This window comes from Mobula birostris, chromosome 21 (assembly GCF_030028105.1).
Source record: "Mobula birostris isolate sMobBir1 chromosome 21, sMobBir1.hap1, whole genome shotgun sequence".
Lineage (NCBI taxonomy): Eukaryota > Metazoa > Chordata > Chondrichthyes > Myliobatiformes > Myliobatidae > Mobula > Mobula birostris.
The window spans coordinates 49,787,551-49,810,720 of NC_092390.1; the positions used below are offsets into that span (position 1 = coordinate 49,787,551).

The 23,170-nt window shown below is 40.5% G+C and overlaps 1 protein-coding gene across 3 annotated transcripts in view; it reads left to right on the forward strand.

Annotated features, from left to right (window-relative positions):
* Positions 1-23,170, forward strand: part of LOC140185779 (C-terminal-binding protein 2-like) — a 371,042-nt gene that overhangs the window by 72,207 nt on the left and 275,665 nt on the right. Inside the window, exon 1 of one of the 3 annotated variants that reach the window (XM_072239429.1) lies at positions 609-762. The exons of the other annotated variants lie outside the window; for them this stretch is intronic. The gene's annotated coding sequence lies outside the window, so the exon portion shown is untranslated. Of the gene's footprint in view, positions 1-608; positions 763-23,170 lie in introns of those variants that run through there. 3 annotated transcript variants of the gene reach the window in all.

The following is a 23,170-nucleotide window of genomic DNA, read 5'->3' on the forward strand; positions in this document are numbered from 1 at the left end:
TGTGTGCAGCGAAGAGTACAACTTGGTGGTTTGATTTACCAAAATGTGGGTGGGGAAGGGTGTAGGGCTGTTGCCTAGTAGGTGCTCTTGATGTAATATTGCTGAATACTTCAATAATACTACCCTAAGAAGTGAGACAGGAGATATGCAGGTAGTGTTTTGGTAGCACACTCCTGAAGCTGCCCTGTTTGAAGTTGCCAGAAAATGAAAATTTAACAGAAAATGAATGCTTGTTGGAAATAAATTGGTGCGAGGAAACTTTAGAGTGATACATGAATTATTACAAACAATTTCTGAACTCTTATCTTAGATGTGAGTTTGGATCAAAGTGGAGTTTAAATTTCCATTAATGTGAAACTGTGATCATAAAGTTTTGCAACTAATCATGTGACATAGTTAGTTGACTAAGAAGTTGAACTTTTGTTGTCCTTGACATTAAAAATTAACAAAAAAACTAAGAGTTTTTGTTTGTGTAATTCTAGAACACATTTTATTTGGGTAGGCAAGTGGTTGCAAATGATAATCGCCATAGCAACAGTTGGACCTGAAGACTTGTCAGTTTAGACGGCTTTATCATGTGTCAGTATGGCTTGTTGCTTGGAATTTCATAAGGTTGAGAAGTTCAATAATTCCTTTGTTTTCAGTTTGCTAACTATTAATCTGCATGCATTGATGGGATGCTGACTTTTGAGGAGATTTCACCGAGCAAAGAAGCAAATGTCTCTTTAATGTGGTTGCACAAGATCAGAACTTTATTCTGAGGTATTTAAATTGATTTATATTCTTAAATACAAAATGACAGTCTTAGTCTCACTGTTTCAATTTTTTTTTGCTTTGAATGGTTCAAAGGTGAAAATTTTAGTTAGATTTTTTGCCTTTACTTGTATGACTTCAAACCTACAGTGTTGGGGATGATCAACTTACTTGTCTTTTACAGGACCAATGAGAGAGTATAGATTTATCTGTGTATTTGAAGGGTTTCAAAAACTTTGCTTCAATCGAATTAATATTCAAAAGAGATGTGTGGAGCAATGCTGCCGGGGTTGGTGGTGGAGGCAGACATGATAAAGACATTGAAGAGGCTTTTGGATAGGCCTTGGAATGTGCAGGAAATGGAAGGATATGAACGTTGTGTACACAGACACAGTTCATTTGGTTGGGCATTTGATTACTAATTTAATTACTCTGACACAATATTGTGGGCCTGTTCCTGTGTTATGAGGAGGAGAGCGAGTGGTTCGAGTTGCTTCCCTCGGAGGTGCCACTGGGTCCCAATGCTCTCGGAATTCTGAAACTTTGAATATCGAAATACTGAGATTTATGGATTGGATGTAGTTCAAATGAACTGTTGTTCATATTGGCCTCTTTCAGTTCTCTGGTTTTGTTGTGTTTTTGCCCAATCTTTCTTGTTGCCAATTGGCGAGCTGGGGTTTGGGGTTTGATGTTCTTGTTGTTTCTCCATCTGGGTGATCTCTCAGTTTTTGTGCAAGAGAGGGGTTGGGGGGGGCTTGGAGTTTTCAAGTTTTTATTTCTTTTTCTTTTCATGCAGGGGTGGGGTGCATGATTCATGTCTTTCTTTCAGCTACCTCGATGTTTTTTTGTATTTTATGGCTATCTGGAGAAGACAAATCTCAGAGTTGTATTCTGTATGCATTCTTTGATAATAAAATCAAAGATCCTTTGATGTTCTGTTCTTATATGGGGTTTGATGGAGATCTTCTATGCATGTATGTAGACCAAGAAGCATTATTTAATAGTGAGTTGTAACATTCTGAGTTATGAAGTTACCTGTTAATGAAGCATCATCTAATTTGAAAGGAGATACTTTATTTATTTTTTATGATTGTTCTCTGAGTGCTGAAGCTAGCATGCTTACAAACTGAACGAGCTACTGTTCTAGACCCTAGGTTAGCCAGCATCCATTTAAACAGTTCGTTGACTGCATGTAATTAGATTTTTTTTCAACAAAAAAATCAATTGGTTTGATGCCTTAATTCCTTTAAGTAATCTTTTCCTTTGAGGTTTGAAAATATAATTTTGTTATTTTGGAAAATATATTTGTTACTTCCCAGAATGAAATACAGTAATAGGTTGCTGAAAAGTAGGAACCATGTTTCTGTATTGTTACTTAATGGAAGGGGAAAGGGTTAGTTTAAATAGTGATTGAGAAAACTTTCTCAAAAAATTGTCCAGATTTTAAATGGTTTGATTTACACCACTATTTTGCAGAAATATTTCAATTACAGTGTCAGCTTTTTCTCTCATTTATTTTTGGCTTAATTTCCTTAAAACTGAACAAGCCTCATGTAATCTTGTTAAAAACTGTTGTACATGCTGGTGTCCTGTTCCTAGTCAACTCAACCAAAGCCAAGATGGTCCCCATGGCTTTGCCCCAATGAGAACCCTTGTCTCATTTCATGACACCACTAGTGACTGGTTTAACAAGTCAAGCATGTGTACTGTACTTGAATTTATTGCTGCTATTTTGCTGGGCTGTGAAGCAGTATAGCATGATATAGATCCTCATTTTATTCTGTTTTCTCCATTTACTGTGTGGTTACTATCTTCACAAGTTGTACTAATGAAAAATAACAAATTACAGATAAAAATTGTTTTTGAATGAAATCCTGTATATTTATGTTGAATGTGATGCTTGTTTTGGCTGATAACTGCATTCCTTCTGTAATATTAACTGTGAACATAGAGAAGTCTTTTTTTCTGGTTATTATAATAATCTGTTAAGAAGTTTTTGCGTTTTATAAGGAGTGCTAGGGAGGCTATGAAACTTCCTTAAGTATTAGCAATTTGCACGCAATGTGCTGGAGGAGCTCAGCAGGTCAAGCAGCATCTATGGATGGGAACAAACAGTTGCTGTTTCGGGCTGAGACGTTGACTGTTTATTCCCATCCACAGGGGCAGCCTGACCTGCTGAGATCCTCTAGCACATTGTGTACATTGCTCTAGATTTCCTGCATGTGCAATACCTCTTGTGTCTTGTATAAGTTGTAATGCTAACTGTAAACTTGATTTATTTAATGCTGTATTAATCTCAACTTTCTTGTAAAAGTTCCTGCAACGTAAACCAGACTTCCCTCTGGGTTAATGTTTTGAGGCTAGGCTTAACTTCCTATCACTTGTAGCTTGCCTCCCATAATTAACCCTTTGTAAATGTTGAGTTTCTGTAAAATTAACCCTTTGTAAATGTTGAGTTTCTGTAAAATTTTGCTCTCTGGTCCTTAACTTCTGTTTAAGTCTTTAGCCATATGCTCACTAATGTCGATTGGGGCCTCATAAGGCAACATGTTCTTGTTTCCATACCCCTTCATAACCTCAAACCTCCCTCTTTCTTTTTATCTCTTTCAACTCTACTGTTCTTCCAAGATATCTGTTCTTCCATTTCTGAATCAGAATCATATTTTGTTGTTAAATTTATTAACTTTATGGCAGCAGTACAATATAAATAAATATAGTGAAAAAAACTGAGTTACTTTAAGTGTATATATGTCTGTTAAGTTAAAAATAAGTAGTGCAAGAAAAGAAGAAATAAAAAAGTCGTGAGGTAGTATTCATGGGTTCAATGTTCATTTAGGAATTGGATGGCAGAGGGGAAGAAGCTGTTCCTGAATCGCTAAGTGTGTGCCTTCAGGCTTCTGTACCTCCTTCCTGACGGTAACAGTGTGAAGATGTTATGTTCTGGGTGGTGGTGATCCTTAATGATGGATGCAAAATTTTCTTTTGTATTGTTGGCATTGACGTAGACTGTTTCAGTTAGTAATAAAATGATACTGCAAGCCTAAGGCCTGGTGCACCAGGAGTTTATTGCTTCGAATACAACTCAGATTTTGATCATTCATTTGATGGTATCCATTCCTTCCACTGCCAGGGCCCTGAGTTCTAGAATTTCATCCTTATGCTCTTTGTCTCTCTATTTTTCCCGTCTTGGTGTTCAAAAGTTGGAAGTAAATTTATTATCAAAGGACATATATGTCACCATACACAACCCTGAGATTCATTTTCTTGGAAGCATACACAATAAATCCAACACAATAGAATCAGAGAAAGACTTCACCCAACAGGTTAGACAAACAACCAAAGACAACAAACTGAGCAAATACAAAATAAAACAATAACAAATAAGCAATAAATGTCGAGAACATGAGATGAAGAGTCCTTTGAAAGTGGATCCCTAGTTTGTGGGATCATTTCAGCAATGGGGCAAGTGAAGTTGTGTGAAGTTATCCCCTCTGGTTCAGGAACCTGATGGTTGAAGGGTAACAACTTTTCTTGAACCTGGTGGTGTGGGTCCTTGGGCTCCCCGTACCTCCTTCCTGATGGCAGCAGCAAGAAGAGTGCATGGCCTGGGTGGTGGGGGTTCTTGTTGATGGATGCTGCTTTTCTGCAACAGCTCTCCATGTAGATGTGCTTACTGGTGGGGAGGGCTTTACCCATGATGGACTGGGCTGTATCCACTACTTCTTGTAGGATTTTCCATTCAAGGGCATTGGTGTTTCCATACCAGGTGGTGATAGAACCAGCCGAGAAACTTTCCACCACACATCTGTAGAAGTTTTTCAAAATTTTAGATGATATGCTGAATTTTGCAGACTTCTGATGAAGCAGAGGTGATACCATGCTTTCTTTGTAATGACACTTATAAGCTGGGCCCAGGACAGATCCTCTGACTATTTGACCAAGTTCCTGGCCAAATATGTCCTTGTCAAACTTAATTTGATAACACATCTCGCATTAAAAGTATGTGTGTCTGTATTGGGGGGAAGGGGGAATGTCATAATTCTTGCATCTGGTAGGGCAGGTTTTAAAAATACACTAGATGGAAAGTAGTATGCCAGAGCATTTCATGAACGTAGGTGATATTTATTATGAGATGCCTGACCTTGAGATAATTAGTTTTCTGTCCTGTATTCCAAGCAGAATCCTTCTGGATTATTCATTACTGCTTTTAATGAGGTGGTGTGAGAGGATGTTTCCTTTTTGTGTTATCACATGGATTGTTTATTATAGCAATATAAATATTGATAAATATCCAAACTAAAAATTGAAATAGATTTTTTTATTGAAGAATGATGACCCATTAATTAAAATCCAAATTAATGGTAGTTCAACTAATATTTATGGGTTCCCTAAATGGTTCTGGAGTTGTATATGGTGAATTGAAGAGTAACCGACAAGAATAGATTTATCAAATGACTTTGATGTGTCATGTATTTGTGATTTATCTCTGGAAAGTTTCAGACCCAGAGCGAGGCTTAATTGCCATTCTAAATAATATCCAGACATTTATTTATGTATTTATTTATTTAGAGATCTCGCTCAGAGACAAATTCATCTGGCCCTAAGAACCCACACCGCCCAATGACATCCGCGTGGCCAATTCACTTACTAACCTGTATGCCTTTGGGATATGGGAGGAAACCGGGGCACCCAGAGGAAACCCACACATTCATGGAGAGACCTTGCAAACTCCTCACAGACAATGGCAGGGTCGCTGGTGCTGTAAAGTGTTATGGTAACTGCTACACTACTGCGATTTATCTCTGGAAAGTTTCAGACCCAGAGCGAGGCTTAATTGCCATTCTAAATAATATCCAGGCATTTATTTATGTATTTATTTATTTAGCGATCTTGCTCAGAGACAAACACATCTGGTGTTATGGTAACTGCTACACTACTGTACCGCCCCACAAATGTAGAGGACAGGACGTCCGGATGTGGAATTGGCGATTTTGAAAGTTTTTCAATCAGTGATTCGTGGTCCGGCAATGTTGATTTGGCTATGGCATTGCTGTATTTGGAACAACAAGCTCCTGTCGAACCAGACCTTCAACATGTGGCATCATTCTGTTATTGATTGTAGCAGACAAGTCAATGCCAGCATGTGGTAAAGTGCAGACCTCATGAATGATATGTCTAGCTAATTTTGGGTGATGGGGTGGAGATACATCTCTACCAAAGGAGGTGTGAGGCGCTCCTTCTCTCCACTGGCCTCCATTGGGCAAGGTGTAACACCTCCTTCGCCCCTCCATTCAAGGTCATGTGAAGTCATGGGTGCAGACGGTCGTATGAGCAGCTGGTGCATATTGCAAATCTGGTTATGCAACCATTGATACTAGGCAGAAAATCTCTGAAGAGTATTGATAATGGCTGGAGTCACCCTTCTTGTAAAGATACTGCCAAGAAGAAGGTAATGGCAAACCACTTATGTCAAAAAGTTTGCCAAGAACACTCATGGTCATGGAAAGACCATGATCACCATGTCATACGACATGGCACATAACAAACGAATGAATGAATGAGCTAATTCATGTAATGTGGGCAGCCCTAATTATTTCTTAAACAGTGTGTTGGCTTCTTAAGCCACTGGTCTCTGTAGTGAAGATATGCCTTCAATACTTCTGTATAAATTCTCCAGGAGGACCACAACCTTGTCATTGAGTTTGGAGGCTTGCTTGCCTCAATGACCAGGTGATCTATGTTGTCTGAAGTCAGGGCTTTATGCTTTGGCTCTTGGTAGGCTCACCTATGCCAAACAGATCAAAGAATAGAGGACAGACTAAGTGTGGTCCACTGGTGTTTCAGGTTCAGCGGTTCAGCTCAGGGCTAACAACCTGAACTGGAAAAACAAAATTGCTATGGAAACAGCAGTGAAGAATCCTTCTACATCTGAGTGTGACAGTATTCCTGGGTCTCCACCTGGGACTTGCGTGATTGACAGTAGTGAAAATGGAGAGGAAGCTACTGACATGATGAAGGAAACCCTGAACACTACCAGAGATGGAGGACCTTCATAGCTGCCCTAAACACCAGCAGCATAATGGGCAGTAATTAAGTAACTGCTGGCTAAATGGATCCAAGAATTTTGACCAAGCGATAATGAAAGAACAGATATTCAAATGAAGATACTGTATAATCTGTAGTTCGTGCTGTTTCCCTGCTCCTCCTGCTCTTAGTTCTCCATCAGAAAGGAAGATCTGGTTTAGGCGATGCCTCTAGCTAAACCTTGGCGATATTGATGGATTGACCTGTGTGACATTAGTGGATTAGGGGAATGTCACCCTGGATCATTTCGGGATATCTTATGACACATTGCAGCAGCCTAAACGTGCATATTAGCCATTGGCAGAGTGTTTCATACCCCTTCTTAATCGTCCAAGGATACCTTATAACAAAGGAGGTACAGTATGTTAGATCATTGTTATAATATAGGGAGCTCACGACCGACAATATGATGATGTTCAGCAAGTGATACGTATTGGCAAAATATAAATCTTCAAAATAAAGCTATAAGACATTTTACATCCACCTGAGAGAGCAGGTGGTTTTTATTTTAATATCTTCCAGCCTAAGGATGGCAATGGCCGCAGTACCCTGATGCCTCCTTGTGGTAATGATGTAATACTATTAGTGATCTCCTCTGTTGATCTCCTTTTAATGTTGGTGGAGTAACTGAATTAGGATTAAGTGTCTAGAAATTGGATTTACAGTGAAAACGTGAGCAGATATATTGGTGAAACACACACACAAGACAGTGGAGAAGCTCAGCAGATCAGGCCTTTTATTCCATGGTCTTCTGTCCTCTCCTACCAGACTCCTTCTTCTTCCACCTGTCACCTCCTAACTTTCTCACTTTATTCCCTTTCATTCACCCTTCCCCACCCACCTGTTTTCCCCTCTATATAGAAGTACTTGGTTAGGTGCGTGGAACGGTGGGGTTTAGAGAGATATGGGCCAAAAATAGGAAATTGGGACTAGCTGGGTGAGCACTATGGTTGGCACGTACTGATTGGCCCAAAGGGCTGTCATGCTCTGTGACCCTTGAACTCACCTATTGCCAACTTATGCCTTTCTTCTCCCCCACCACTTTATTCTGGCTTATGCCTTCTTCTTTTCCAGTCCTGATGAAGTGTCTCAGCCCAAAACATCGACTGTTCATTTCCTTCCATAGATGTTCCTGACCTGCTGAGTTCCTCCAGCATCTTGTGTGTGTGTGTGTGTGTGTGTGTGTGTTGAAATGAACAACATTTCGACATTTCGGGCACAAGAGGCTGCAAGTGCTGGAAAAGTGGAGTAAAAGGATCTCAGCTCTCTGTTGCTGTGAGTAACTCACGGGTGGCATTCTGTTGCCTTGGCAAGTGTGGCAGAGCCAGAAGAAGCAGCCTTTTCTACAGCTGCTCTGGCTACCATAGAGAAATGAGGAAACAGACAAAATGCAGAGCGTTGATTGCTTCTGGTCGCATCCCGGACCCTGTCCCTCCACGCCTCTCAATTAGCCATGCTGACACAGTCGGCATCTGCAAGTAAGCTCTTTCCTCTGGGGTCCAGCCTCATCATGTCTGTGGAGGTGGCAGTAGGCATCAATATTGTGAATAACTACAATAATATAAGAGCCAGTGATGATTCATAAAGTGAAGTATTGAAAACTCAATAGGGGATATGAGGCAGTGTTGATGTCCCATTAGTTTACACTTACTTATACTTCATACTTTATTGTCGCCAAACAATTGATACTAGAACGTACAATCATCACAGCGATATTTGATTCTGCGCTTCCCACTCCCTGGATTACAAATATTAAATATTAAAAATATTTAAAATTAGTAAATATTAAAAATTTAAATTATAAATCATGAATAGAAAATAGAAAAATGGAAAGTAAGGTAGTGCAAAAAAACTGAGAGGCAGGTCCGGATATTTGGCGGGTATGGCCCAGATCCGGGTCAAGATCCGTTCAGCAGTCTTATCACAGTTGGAAAGAAGCTGTTCCCAAATCTGGCCGTTCGAGTCTTCAAGCTCCTGAGCCTTCTCCCGGAGGGAAGAGGGACGAAAAGTGTGTTGGCTGGGTGGGTCGTGTCCTTGATTATCCTGGTAGCGCTGCTCCAACAGCGTGTGGTGTAAAGTGAGTCCACGGACAGAAGATTGGTTTGTGTGATGTGCTGCGCCATGTTCGCGATCTTCTGCGGCTTCTTTCGGCCTTGGACAGGACAACTTCCATACCAGGTTGTGATGCACCCTAGAAGAATGCTTTCTACGGTGCATCTACTTCTTTACCTACCTACTGTGAGAGTTGCTTTATTTTGCCCCTGAATTATAAATGCAAACCAAAGGGGTAGATACTACTGCTTTATTTCTAATGCCAAGAAAGAGATGGGCATTGCATCAGTGTGTCTGCACATAACACTAAAAAAGTGGCAGCCAGCCCAAACTGAATACTGTCTAGTCCAGTTTCACCAAGGACAGGAGCAGAGTTCAGATCCATTAATCCAGTTTTAAGGTTATAACATCAGCAATGAAGTGCTGTCAGCAAAATACCTATCAGAAATCAACTTTAAATTAATAACTCTGGGGAAGAGTGAGCAGTGGCTGAAATCTAAATGTGTAGATCTGTTTCATTTTTATTTAATGAGATATAATGCTGAATAGGCTCTTCTAGCCCTTCGAGCCACACCTCCCAGCAACCCTCAATTTAACCCTAGCCTAATCACAGGACAATTTACAATGACCAATTAACCTACCAACCGGTACGTCATTGGACTGTGGGAAGAAACCCACGCAATTACGGGGAGAACGTGTAAACTCCTTACAGGCAGCAGTGGGAATTGAACTTGCGTCACTGATACTACAGAGCATTGTGTTAACCACTGTGCTACCATGCCGCCCTGTCTGAAGCTTTCCTTAACTCTTACATCAATTTCTGAAATGCTTCGTTAAGCCTTGAATGTTGAAGATACTATTATTAGTCAACAAGGTTATTTTTATCTGCCTGAACGAACTTGCTAGCTGTGGGTATTAAAGCTGTTATCATCTTTCTTCTTGCTTCCTCTTATTGCAGAGTGGTAAAAATGGAAAAAGAAGCACTCTAGTGTGAACGTGTGTATATGCGTGTGAGCACGTGTGATATTGGCCTTGTTCCAACTGGCAATGATAGATGGAAAAGCAGAAATTCAGGATGAGAAATGGATGGGAATACCTGTGTGAATTTTACCCTCTACCTATTACACAACAGATTTTTAATGGTAAATTTTTGATTCAAGTGTATAGTACCTTGAAAAAAATATGCTGACAGTAATTCTTAGTAAATGCCGACCTTGCCACTGAAAATATTTGTATGAGTTTGTTAATAAAACCCGAATGATTGGGCGGTTTTGTAATTTTTCCACGGCACTGAAGAACTGTGTATATGAGGGCTTCAGTGTTTCATGATCTAGGATAGACTTTTGACCCTCGTGTTGTAGAGTGTGATATATAGGCACACACACCTTCAAACACACCAATATTCAGAAGAACCATAGATCAACTGCCACTGCTGAATTGTTTTAAAGAAAATATAACGAATATATTCAACATAATGAATGGGCACCTAAACTATAAATTAAATTAGAGTCATCTAATCTTTAAGTGGTTTAGGTAATTTTTGAGAGATAATTAGGAGTAGGCCTAGGCTTTCATCATTTAAGCCTCAGGTACAGTAACAAATTTAAACCATTCATTCAAGAGCATTGTCTGTGCTCTGAAATAAAGCACAATAGTGATCTGGTGAGTTTGATTCTAATACCCTTATTAAAATTTGATGCCATTTGTAATGAAATAAATTCTGAAGTTACTAAAGGCTTTCGTTTGTGGCTTGATTAACCTGCATGCTGTGCTGTCAGTGAGTTTTTATTAACAAATGTTCCTTTTTAAAACCATGGTTTTAATCGTTTTTCTCTTTGCTTCCTTCTGACTTTGATCGTCTTTGAAACATTCTAATCTCTGCTGAAAGGAAGACTTCCATTTAAACCACAAGCGCAACTGCTTCTAATGCAATTTATTTTTAAATGGAATTTGCAAAATGCAGCTGAAGTGTGTTTTGCTGAGTGTCTGCATTGATACTAGAGCTATGCACAGTATCTTAAGTCAGCAGCTTTATATGGTGTTATCTCATTAAATTTTCAGAGAAAAGCTGCAAGCAGCTAATTGGAAGCATGTAATAGTTTAGGCCATGAGCTGTCTTATGGTGTAATAAATTACTGAAGGAGAAGACAGTTTTATACACTTATAGAGGGTGAAGTAGTTTACACTTAATGAGTTTTTAGAGAATATTTGATAGAAACATTGAACTCCTTAATCATTACAGCTTCACTCTAAACTATTTAGAGTTACTTTATGAATAGCATTAATTTCAGCAATAGTTGCAATAATTCATTTATCACAAATTAATGACTTGCGGATAAGAATGAGACTGAATGTAATTTTCTCTATAGCACTGGCTATTCCCATTTATTACAGGCATCGTAATTTCAATGAAAGAAGTACCTTCAGCTTTGCATGGATTTGTTTCCTGGAGAGGATCATACGTATCTGTAGTGTTGATTGGGTATCATTATAGTTGCCGGTGTAAGCACTGTACACAAAGCAAATTATTGCAGCCTGTAAATATATGGTGACTGGAGAGTTATAAAGTAACTATGCTTACTGCTACTTGGCATAAATGCAATGTGAACTGAGGAAAAATGATTGCAGAACAACTTTCTCTCACCCCCCCCCAACCCTGCCAATTGCTGACTGAACACAAACGCGGACACGTGCCTGATTCACTTGTCCCCACATATATTTGCAAATGAAATGACCAAAGTGACCCAATTTCTTTACTTTTCCCGCATAATAACATAGTAAGCAGATGCTGGAAATCTGGTCCCTTCTGACTCGTGTTTATCTGCCAACTCCAGCGAGTGCAAACTGTAAACTAGGGAGATTGCCAGAGCTTAGAGGCTTTTATTTAAAAGGCAGGCCAAACTGTGCTGGTAATGGAGCATGAAATAACCTTCAGTTTTCAAATAGGTGCAGCAACTGTATACAGTCCTGTGCAAAAATCTTAAGCATAGCTAGGGTACCTAAGAGTTTTGCACCATACTATTTTTGTCAATGTGGAATGGAAAGCGAGTTTGTAAATTGGCAGGCATAGGGGATGTTGGCAATGGTGAAGATGGAGTGCCGTAGGAGGGGTGTAGGACAGGTGGCCAGCGGGGGGGTGGGTGAGGGGTGTTGCCAGTGCAGACACACCCAGCCCTGAGACATCAGGCAAGGTAATTTGGAATTTTTTCAGACAAGCAGCTGTGGAGGCCAAGTCTTTATGTATGTTTAAGGCAGAGGTTGATAGATTTTTGATTGGTCAGGGCATGAAGGGATACAGGAAGAAGGCAGATTCTTCAAATGTAGTTGAAATCTGCTTGATCGGACGTGTCCTGTTTGTTTTACAATATAGATGAGGTGGATCAAGTACTTAAAAGGCACCCGTCACAGCTTTGTACCAAAACGATTTCGGCCCTGCCCTTATTTGTGCTGGATATAGGACTGAGTGACTATTCAGAACTTAGTGAAGAAATCAATCGGTCCGTGACTTAATACTTTTTTTTATGCGTTCCTGCTGGCTGCATCTCTGAATCAGCACCATCATTTTCTCATATTTCCCCTGCAAGCCTTCAGTAAATGATTAGTGTTTCAGAAATCAATCATTTATAAAACACTCTCAAATTATTTTTGTTGGAGTTCACTCCTTTGGTATTCATGGCTTTTACTTGTGGTTTTAATTCCTTTGTATAAACGTGAAGAGGTACTGAGATGACATAGGAAGAGAAGGCAAAGCAGTGCAAAAACACTTCTACAGTCTCGTTCTTTGGTTGGAAATGAGCATTAGTTAAGGCAGCAGCAGAGAGCACAAAGCTGGTCAATACCAGTGTTTCAGAGTGAGTTTACAGAGAATCAACAACTCAGAGCCCTGAAGCAAACTTTAAGCTCCATGCCAAGAGATAATCATAAGGAGCCAGTAAACAATTGGGGAATTCTATACTGCTCAAAAAGAGGAACAGCATCTCGGAAAACACCACGCTGCTTGAATCTTGCAGAGATACCAAATCGGCTGAAGCAGCACATGGTGCCCCTACCTACCAACCAGTTGTCTCCAACAGAAAAATTAACTTTGGGTAATTCCTCTGCATCAGTGTGTATGGAGTGTATTCATTTGGGAGAGAGAGCAGTGGAGAACTAGCACTTAGAGCATCCCTATCTTGGGCAAGTGATGCAGGCAAGTAATAGAGTGAGAAGGGTAGAGGGGCACTTGAATTGCCAAAGGATAGTAGCCTGCAGGCTAAGTCCTGGTGAATGAGATTACTCTAGAAAGGTATTGATTGTCAGCGTGAACACGGTAGGCCAACATGGACATGACTGAATCAGTCAGATTGAGTAAAATGAAAAGTTCAAAGTTCACTTGTTATCAAAGTGTATGCACATCATACGACTATGAGATTTGTTTCCTTATAGGCAGTCACAAGACAAAGAAACCCAAAAGAACCCGTTAAAAAAAAGTCCTTCAAACACCCAATGTGTAGAGAGAGAAAAAAATACAAATTGTGCAAACAATAAAAGAAAGAAGAGCAGAGGAGGACAGCAAATAAGGCATCTGCTAGCATCGACAAGGCTATCAGCGTATCTCTGCAGCAGATTTGAAATGTGGTTAGTGATGAATAGTCTTGGAGGGAGCCAAGTCAATTGGTCCACTCACCAATTCTCTCTCTCTCATACACGCGCATGCACTCACATTCACTCACACTCAACAGTGCCTTAGCTTGTGATAGCATCGATGTGAATGCAAATCAGAATGCTGAAGATGCAGTTCATTGTTTGGTTCAAAACAATGATAAATATATTGGAACTCTTCTAGCAGGGATTATTGTAAAAGGAATAAACACAAGAGATTCTGCAGATGCTGATAACCTTGAGCAACACACACAATGCACAAGGAATTCAGCTTGACAGGCTGTGGAGGGATGCTGAGGGGTTTTGGCTTGATATGCTGACTGTTTATTTCTCTCCATAGATGCTTCCTGACTTGCTGAGTTCCTCCAGCATTTTGTGTATGTTACTGTAGGAGAAGCAATCACGGACATTACAACACAGACAGCTCATCTAGTCCGTGCCAAACTGTTATTCTGCCTAGTCCCATCAAACTCCATTTGGACCATAGTCCTCCATACCCCATCCATCTTCTTATCCAAACTCACTTAAATGTTCCAGTTCGTTCCACACTCATGCCACTTTCTGAGTGAAGAAGATGCCCCTCATGTTCCCCTTAAATATTTCTGCTTTTACCCTTAATCTGTGACCTCTAGTTTTAGTCTTACCCAATCTCAGTGAAAGAAGCCTGTTTGCTTTTACCCTATCCATACCCCTCATAATTTTGTATGACTTCTATCAAATCTCCCCTCATTCTTCTACCTTCCACGGAATAAATCCAATCCTATTCAACCGTTCCCTATAACTCAGGTCCTCAAGTCCCAGCAACATCCTTGTAAATTTTCTCAGTACTGTTTTGATCTTTTGATATCTTTAGGTAGTTAACCAAAACTCCATGCAATGTGCCATATTTGGCTTCACCAACATTTTATTCCACTTGAACATAACATCCTCATTCTTGTACTCAGTACTCTGATTTATGAAGGCTAATGTGCCAAAAGCTCTCTCTAATACCCTATCTACCTGGGATGCCACTTCCAAGGGATTATGGATCTGTGTTCCCAGATTCCTTTGTTCTACCACACTTTCCAGTGCCCTACCATTCACTGTGTAAGTCCTACCCTGGTTTGTCCTCCCAAAGTGAAACACCTCACACTTGTCTGCCTTAAATTCCGTCTGCCATTGTTCAGCCCATCCTCCCAGCTGGTCCAGTTGCTGCTGCAAGCTTTGATAATCTTCCTCACTTACACTGGACAACAATTTTTTTCAAAAGTGTTGCTTCCTCAGAATTCCTCAGAAACAAGAAACAATTAGTTAACTTTTATTGAATATAATGCATTTAATTGCATAACAGTGCTGATGCCTTGCAATAGTTCAACTAAGCTAAAAATGGTTTGATAATACTTTTCATTTGTACTCAGTGTCTGAGGCTTCTTGCTTAAGTGTCCAACAATAATCAGCCAGTATTGATGGATTCCAGTTGCCCTGATATTATTTCTCCATGACTGCAATGTCCTGGTGAAACCTTTAACCATGCTCATCACTGACAGCACTAGGATTTGCAGGGATGAAGTTTAAATGGGAATGCAGAAAATGAACCTTTAATGAAATGTTGCACTTCATGGTTTTATATGCTTAAAGCATGTTATCAGACAGCTACACATAGTTTGGTGCTCTGAAGTTGCCAGGAAAAATTTCAGCAACATCCTAAAATGCCTTCCATGTGATTTTTTCATATACAAATAGAAATTCTTTGAATTGCCTATCATTGATAACCTGCTTGATTTGTAGACAAACAAAAATGCCTTACTTAATCTTAGCATCAGTTATTCTGACTTGAATTATGAATTGAAATAACAAATATAGGCAATTTTAAAAATGGCACGTGATTGGGACACCTTGGTGATTTCTTTAATATTATTTCTGTTTTGCACTACTTTTAATCTAACTATTTAATATACAGATATATACTTACTGTAATTGATTTATTTATTTATTCCTTCTATTTTATCATGTATTGCATTGAACTGCTGCTGCTAAGTTAACAAATTTCACAACACATGCCGGTGATTCTGATTCTGATTTTCATGATCAGCCGCCCAAAATCCAGCAGATACTCCCAGAGCAACACTCACAACATGCTGGAGGAACTCAGCAGGCTGGGCAGCATCCGTGGAAACGATCAGTCAACGTTTCGGGCCGGAACCCTTCGTCAGGACTGAAGAGGGAAGAGGCAGAGGCCTTATAAAGAAGGTGGGGGGAGGGTGGGAAGGAGAAGGCTGGTAGGTGCCAGGTAAAAAACCAGTAAGGGGAAAGATAAAGGGGTGGGGAGGGGATAGGCAGGAAAGGTGAAGAAGGAATAGGGGAAAACACAATGGGTAGTAGAAGGAGGCGGAACCATGAAGAGGGAGGGAATTACCGGAAGTTGGAGAAACTTCAACTTCCGGTAATTCCCTCCCCCTCCAACTTCCCCCATCCCAGTTTCACTCTGCCCCCTCCCCAGCTGCCTATCACCTCCCTCATGGTTCCGCCTCCTTCTACTACCCATTGTGCTTTCCCCTATTCCTTCTTCACCTTTCCTGCCTATCACCTCCCTGCTTCCCCTCCCCCACCCCTTTATCTTTCCCCTCCCCCACCCCTTTATCTTTCCCCTTACTGGTTTTTCACCTGGAACCTACCAGCCTTCTCCTTCCCACTCTCCCCCCACCTTCTTTATAAGGCCTCTGCCCCTTCCCTCTTCAGGCCTGACGAAGGGTTCCGGCCCAAAATGTCGACTGATCATTTCCACGGATGCTGCCCGACCTGCTGAGTTCCTCCAGCTTGTTGTGAGTGTTGCTTTGACCCCAGCATCTGCAGAGTATTTTGTCTTTAAGGTACACCCGGAAGTATTCAGAAAACAAAATCTTTGTTGTCCAGTGTTCCCAGTTATTTGGATAAGCTCTCTGTTTCTTTTACGCATACATTATGGCAGCCTCTGGTATTGTCCCATGGCAGTGTCCTGTGAGTATGCAGGAAATGGCTATAATTGGTCAGAGAAATCAATTTTTAATTCCCACCTCCTTTTGCACTCCTTAACCTCCCACTCACCCTATTTACATTTTAAGTGTCATGTCGTCATGCTAGTTGGAGTATAACCTCACCAGATAACCGCTTACAAAATCAGGTATTAAAGCTTCATTGCGAAATGAATTGCTGGCCATCACTAAGTGATCAGTGATATGCATTTAACCTGTAATTAATTTAATCTGTTATTAGCAGGTGGCTCTCTGTAATTTTCTCCTTTTTTCGTTGGAAAGAGTGGACAGTGCTGATATGGTAAAATGTTTCCTGAAGATTAATTTTAAATCCGGACATTACAGTGGAGTCCTGTTTAGATTTATACCTGAGCTTAGCAGAAGCCTGTTTCAAGGATGAACATCTCTTGGCCAATTACTTGGACTCTGTGCTTTTCAAAATTCAGCTGTATTCATATTTAAATTGAGTAGAAATTTGAAATGTCACGGAGATTAAGGCACTAATGACACAAAATGTAACAAAACCCCACAGTGAATTGGACGTGCAAAAACTGGAAATGTAAATGGCAAAGTTTTTTTTTTCTCCCTGTCAGCTATTTAACCAGTTACGACCATGGTGTACTTGACGCTGAGAGCAAGAGAGTGCAGGCCAGCCAAAGGTGACCTTGGGAACAACTTTACCCACTCCCACTGGAAGAGCAGTGGTGGTGTTTGTATCTTTAAACTAATGACTTGTATTATTTCATAACCTTTTACAAACAATGAAGCTTGGCCACCTTTCTGCAGCATAGAACATGGGGCAGGAGCTTTTACCCAGTAGTATCCCACAATACAGTAAATAACTTGATCATCTGTTTTAGTTGTTGGATGTCACTGGCTGCAATCTGTTTGGAATGCTGGTTTTCTAAACTCATCCAATTTACATAACATTGGAGCTGAGAACAACATTATAATTGAAGCTTTTGCCTGAAGGTTGGCAAGGGATTTGAGGTTCATCCAATCCAAGGTTGTAATGAACACATTGTTCCGGCCTATATGGGTGGGCTTGTAGGTTCAGCTGGCAACCTGCACCATGGTGCATTTGTTTACAATCTCACTTCTCAGTGCACAGAAAACCTGGAGCAAATTTGGGCAATTTTATGAAACTGGAGGCATCTTTTACTGCAAAGCACACCTAGCAATCCTTAGCAAAATAAGTTTAACTGCATAAAATGCTTATGGAGTGAAGAAAAGATTCTTACACACAATGAACTGATCATATATTGTTGCACAGATGGTGAGTCAATTGTGTAGTCTCAGCTTTTTTTATAGTTAGATATTTACTGAGATACAAGATGTGAACAGAAAGTCACATGTCGACTTAATTTCAAAAGAGCCTCAAGTAAAGTTACTGCATAAAAATTTGTTTACCTTTGGTCTTGGTTATCAAAGGTAAACAAATGCATTATAACCAAATCTTGTGATTTTGCTAGTGTAATCATACCTAATTCTTTAAATTCACATGTTATAATGTATATCATCTAGAATTCGAATACCTATGGAATGTAGGAGGAAACCTTTAAGTTCGTTGTAACCTCTGAACCATTACCAATTATCTCTCTGCAATTCAAAGCCCAATTCAGTGGCATGCTTTTAATTAAACAAAATAACAAAGCTCCCAAGCTCTGCACTCAAATTTCTGTTAATGATGAAGGGTTAGGTTGCAGGATTTGTGATTGGACAATATTGAGTTTAATGGCGATTCCAATTCTGAAGGGAAAGTAGGAGAAATATCCGAAGCAGTGGAAAATTTCAATCCTTGGTGGAATGTAACCAATAGGACATGTTTAGTTTTCTCCCTGGCACAGAAATGTTTCAGAGTGGAGAAAATGCCAACTAAATTTAATGGAGCAAGAGAGAGTTGAAGAGGAAAGTGGGAGCAATAAGGAGCTTCATTTTACCCAAGCATAAAAAAAGGATCTAGTACTTTCCCGGCGTATATGACTCATAAACTCTTCTCGGGCTTCCAGCCGGATCCAGGTGTTGATTTTAACTGACATTTCAATGACAAACTCCACCATCTTCATCAGGGATGATGCCTAGGCATGTCTAGTCCAGTGGAATATACTGTATTCTCAACTCCTGCCATTTGTTCCTCCTGATTGGTTAGTCCTCAACCAGTCAGTTTTCCACTGTTCCACCTTAGTAAGACCTGGAGTAGAATTCTTAACAAGAGCAAGACCTTCATCTTTGTTGAAATTTATTCTTTATTCAAAAGCCATTGGCGCAACACACTAGTTCTGTCCTATCGAAGTCAATCTTGTGGTCATTGCATGTGTAATGTTCTGCTACCGCCGATTTCTCTGGGTACCCCAAACGAGTGCACCTCCTATGCTCCTTAATGCACGTTTCCACTGTGCACCTCGTCTGGCCGATACACATTGCTCTGCATTCACAGGGTATTTACAGATGGGGTAGATCAAGTCAAGTCAAGTCAAGTCAAGTCAAGTCAAGTCACTTTTTATTGTCATTTCAACCATAACTGCTGGTACAGAACATAGTAAAAATGAGACAACATTTTCCAGGACCATGGTGCTACATGAGACAATACAGAAACTACACAAGAAAAAAACGCGAAAACTACACGACTACAGACCTATCCAGGACTACATAAAGTGCACAAAACAGTGCCGGCACTACAATAAATAATAAACAAGACAGTAGGCACAGTAGAGGGTATAGTAGGTTGGTGACAAGCCAGGCTCTGGGTATTGAGGAGTCTGATGGCTTGGGGGAAGAAACTGTTACATAGTTATCCAGCATTAGAGAATCAAGACCTTACACTTGCTGTAGGTTTCAGATCGACTTTTTACACCATAAACTCAATCTTCTGTTGGTTTCGAAGTTGGAATAAAATTTTAAGAATGGGTAATTGGATAACAAAGAAAAGTATTTACAAACAAACTCAGATTATTTTGAAACATAAGGTATAAGAACAGAAAATGCTGAAAGACTCAGTGGGTCAGGCAGCATCTGTGGTAGAACAAACAGCGTTTTGTATTTGTGAATTAACATTTACATTGGAGAACCACTTAATTGCAGGATTCTGCAGAGAGTGGTGTGGACAGCCCAGTGCATCTGTAGTTGTGAACTCCCATGATTCAGGACATTTACAAAGACAGATGTGAGAAATGGGCCTGAAGGATCATTGGGGACCTGAGTCACCCCAACCACAATCTATTCCAGCTGCTGCCATCTGGGAAATGGTACCGCAGCATAAAAGTTAAGACCAACAGGCTCCGGGACAGCTTCTTCCACCAGGCCATCAAACTCATTAACTCACGCTGATTTGAGTGTATTTCTATGTTACATTGACTGTTCTGTTTATTATAAATTATTATAAATTACTATGATTGCATATTTAAATGGAGACATAACGTAAAGGTTTTTACTCCTCATATGCTGTATGTGAAGGATACAAGAAATAAAGTCAATTCAATTCTAATCATTGAATGAATGTTGATTATGTGGGCTGATAAACAGCATTGCGTAATCAGCACCGGGATAGGAGATTTGAAGGAAGGAGTTGTTCTTGTCCAGTGACAGAGAGAGCTCTTGATGCTGTCTACAACACATCAGCAGCCCAGTGCTGCCACACGTTAGTGCATTTCCCAACCTGAAAGGAAATGGAACAACACACTTGCTTTACATAAGGATTTGGAGCCAAAGCTGGGTAGAATAAAAATGGAAATCAAACTGAAACCTATTGTTCATGTAAGGGGCTATTTATACTGAATATTTGCTTCATGTGCAATGATTATTTGTGTAGGCAGACTTTCTAAAATGATGCCGTGGCATGGTTTGTTAACGAGGGCAATTGTGGTGAGTCTCAGGCAGCAGTGTCTCATTGCTTTAATTCTCGATATTACTGATCTTTACCATCGTAAGATTGAGTAAAATGAAGATTTTTGTTGCAGTTCTCTCCCCCGTTCCTTCCTGGCCCCTCCCCTACCCCATCCAAGTTGATTTGTATTTTCTTCACACCAGCCATCTTTCCTAATAAGAAGCTGAGGAAGTCATCTGTCCTTGCTCTGCATCATGTTTGTGTCTAAATGGGTGTCAACACCCTCTCTGCCTGAATTGCCCCCCACTGTATTGTGCAGTCCGGGACAAGCTGTGTGAACAGAAGCACTGTAACAGTGAAGCCCACCCCCCTCCTCACCCAGTGCTTAACACTCAGAGTTGCTGACTGATCAAGGAGCCAGAATTCCTTGCCTTATTCTCAGCGTGGGGAGCCTGATCTTATCAACTTTGGATGTTCACCCACTGCTGATACGAGCTAGTTTACTATAAAAGCTGAATGTGGTCTTTGTATATTTTCTTACGCATTTAACTCACGGAGGATTGGGAAACTTGACGCTCTTATCTGAAGATAAAATTATATGTTCAGGAATTCTGTACATTGAATTTAATGTTCTTGGGAAAATTTGTGAGAGTGTTGAATTTGTCTAATATGTGCCGTGAATCCGGAATTACTTCAATATCCCTTCTGGGTAGAATTGTTGAACTGGACCAACATCAAGGTGGGCTGGGTATTAATATGACTTTCTTACTGAGAGAACGCTGATTGGTAAGATTTGGCTTTGACGGTGGCAGTTATTTACCCAGGCTGGGGTAATTGGTGAGGTGAATGGGGAGAGATAGATGGGCAGGAGCCTCCTCATGCTCACCTCAAATAATATCTGGAAAATAGTGGGATTATGGATGCATATCCATGCCCCTCCAAAGCCAGTAAATTTAGCTCCTGTTTATGCTTTGGTGAGATCCAACTGCTTGTGTTTCAGCAATTTGAAGTCAGAGCTGTTGTAGCTGTCGCTGATTCACTCTTAGTACACAGCACTGTAGCGTAGTAGTTACTACAACGCTTACAGTACCAGCAATCCAGGGTCAATTTCTGCTGCTGTGTGTGAGGAGTTTGTACGTTCTCCCCATGACTGCTTGGGTTTCCTCCAGGTACTCTGGTTTCCTCCCACAGTCCAAAGACGTTATCAGGGTTGTTGGGCGGCACGGCTCGAAGGGCTGGAAGGGCCTATTCCGCTCTGTATCCTTGGAGCTGATAGAGGTGTATAAGATGATGAGAGTCATTGGTCTCATGGATAGTCAGAGGCTTTTTCCCAGGGTTGAAATGGCTGCCACAAGAGGACACAGGTTTAAGGTGCTGGGGAGTAGGTACAGAGGAGATGTCAGGGGTAAGTTTTTTACTCAGAGAGTGGTGAGTGCGTGGAATGGGCTGCCGGCAATGGTGGTGGAGGTGATACGATAGGGTCTTTTAAGAGACTTTTGGATAGGTACATGGAGCTTAGAAAAATAGAGGGCTGCAGGTAAGCCTGGTAATTTCTAAGGTAGGGACATGTTCGGCACAATTTTGTGGGCCAAGGAGCCTGTATTGTGCTGTAAGTTTTCCATGTTTCTATGTATCTCAATAAATAGTAATTAAATAAATATGGATCAAGAAAAGATGGGGTTTAGTCCTTGTCTAGTGCTAGCTGATTGCAACCAAACACCTAACGCTCCTCTATCACATTCCTATGTTATTGACCTTTCCTTTACTGTGATGAGGGCCGTGGTGCTAACTAATGGAGCTTTTTATCCTGAAGGAATGCTGTAAATGTTCAGCACGGTCAATCAAACTAAAAACTAATACCTCACATTTTGAAAAGGAGAAAAGTAGAAGATACTGTTTACCAAGTGGATGGATTTCAGAGGCATTCTCCGCCTGTGTGATACTGTATTGTCTTCCTTGTCCTTCTGCCCTGCTTTGAACTAAGCCATGGTTAGCTTCTTCTTTACTACAGTCTAAAGCAGGGTTCCCAACCATTTTTTTATGCCATAGACCAATGTTATTAAGCAAGGGGTCCATGGATCTCAGGTTGTGAATCTCTGGTCTAAAGCCTCACGTGAATTTGATTCTGGTTGAGTTCTGATGTGCAGAAGACGTAAACCAAAATGATGGTGTGAAGGACAAAAGCTAATCTAATGTTCATGTCTATTTTTATAAAATTGCAGCTGCCCTGCAGAAGCAATGCAAATCTTGTGAAGATGTATTGGATTAGAATATTATTAGTCCTTTGCAGATCATAATGCCTATGGGCCCCCTAAATTGTATTTTAAGTGTAATGGAATTCCTCATTTGTATATTGAAGCTGTGTTTGGCCCAAGTTGTATGGTGCATTACCCAATACATTATTTAATGGGTGTAGTGTTTAGCCATGCGCTAATACAGATAGGGTTATTGGAGTTCAGAGTTCAATTTCAGCATCTTCTATAAGGAGTCTGTGTATCCTCCCCATGGAACATGTGAGTTTTCTACGGGTCCTGCAGTTTCTTACCACACTCCAAAGACCGTGGCAGATAGGTTAATTGGTCATTGTAAATTGTCCCGTGATTAGGTTAGGGTTAAATTGGGGTCATCGGGGTTTGTGGGGTGGTGAGGCTCAAAAGGCCAGAAGGGCCTATTCTGCACTGCATCTCTAAATAAATAGATCATGTCAACTATTAAAAGAAGTTGCTGCAGGGACCTGTTGAGATCATGGAGAAACTGTTTAATTCTTGTATTTTTCACATACCAAACAAAAGATGGGGCTCCTAAGTCTTTCTGGAATTGCTTTAAT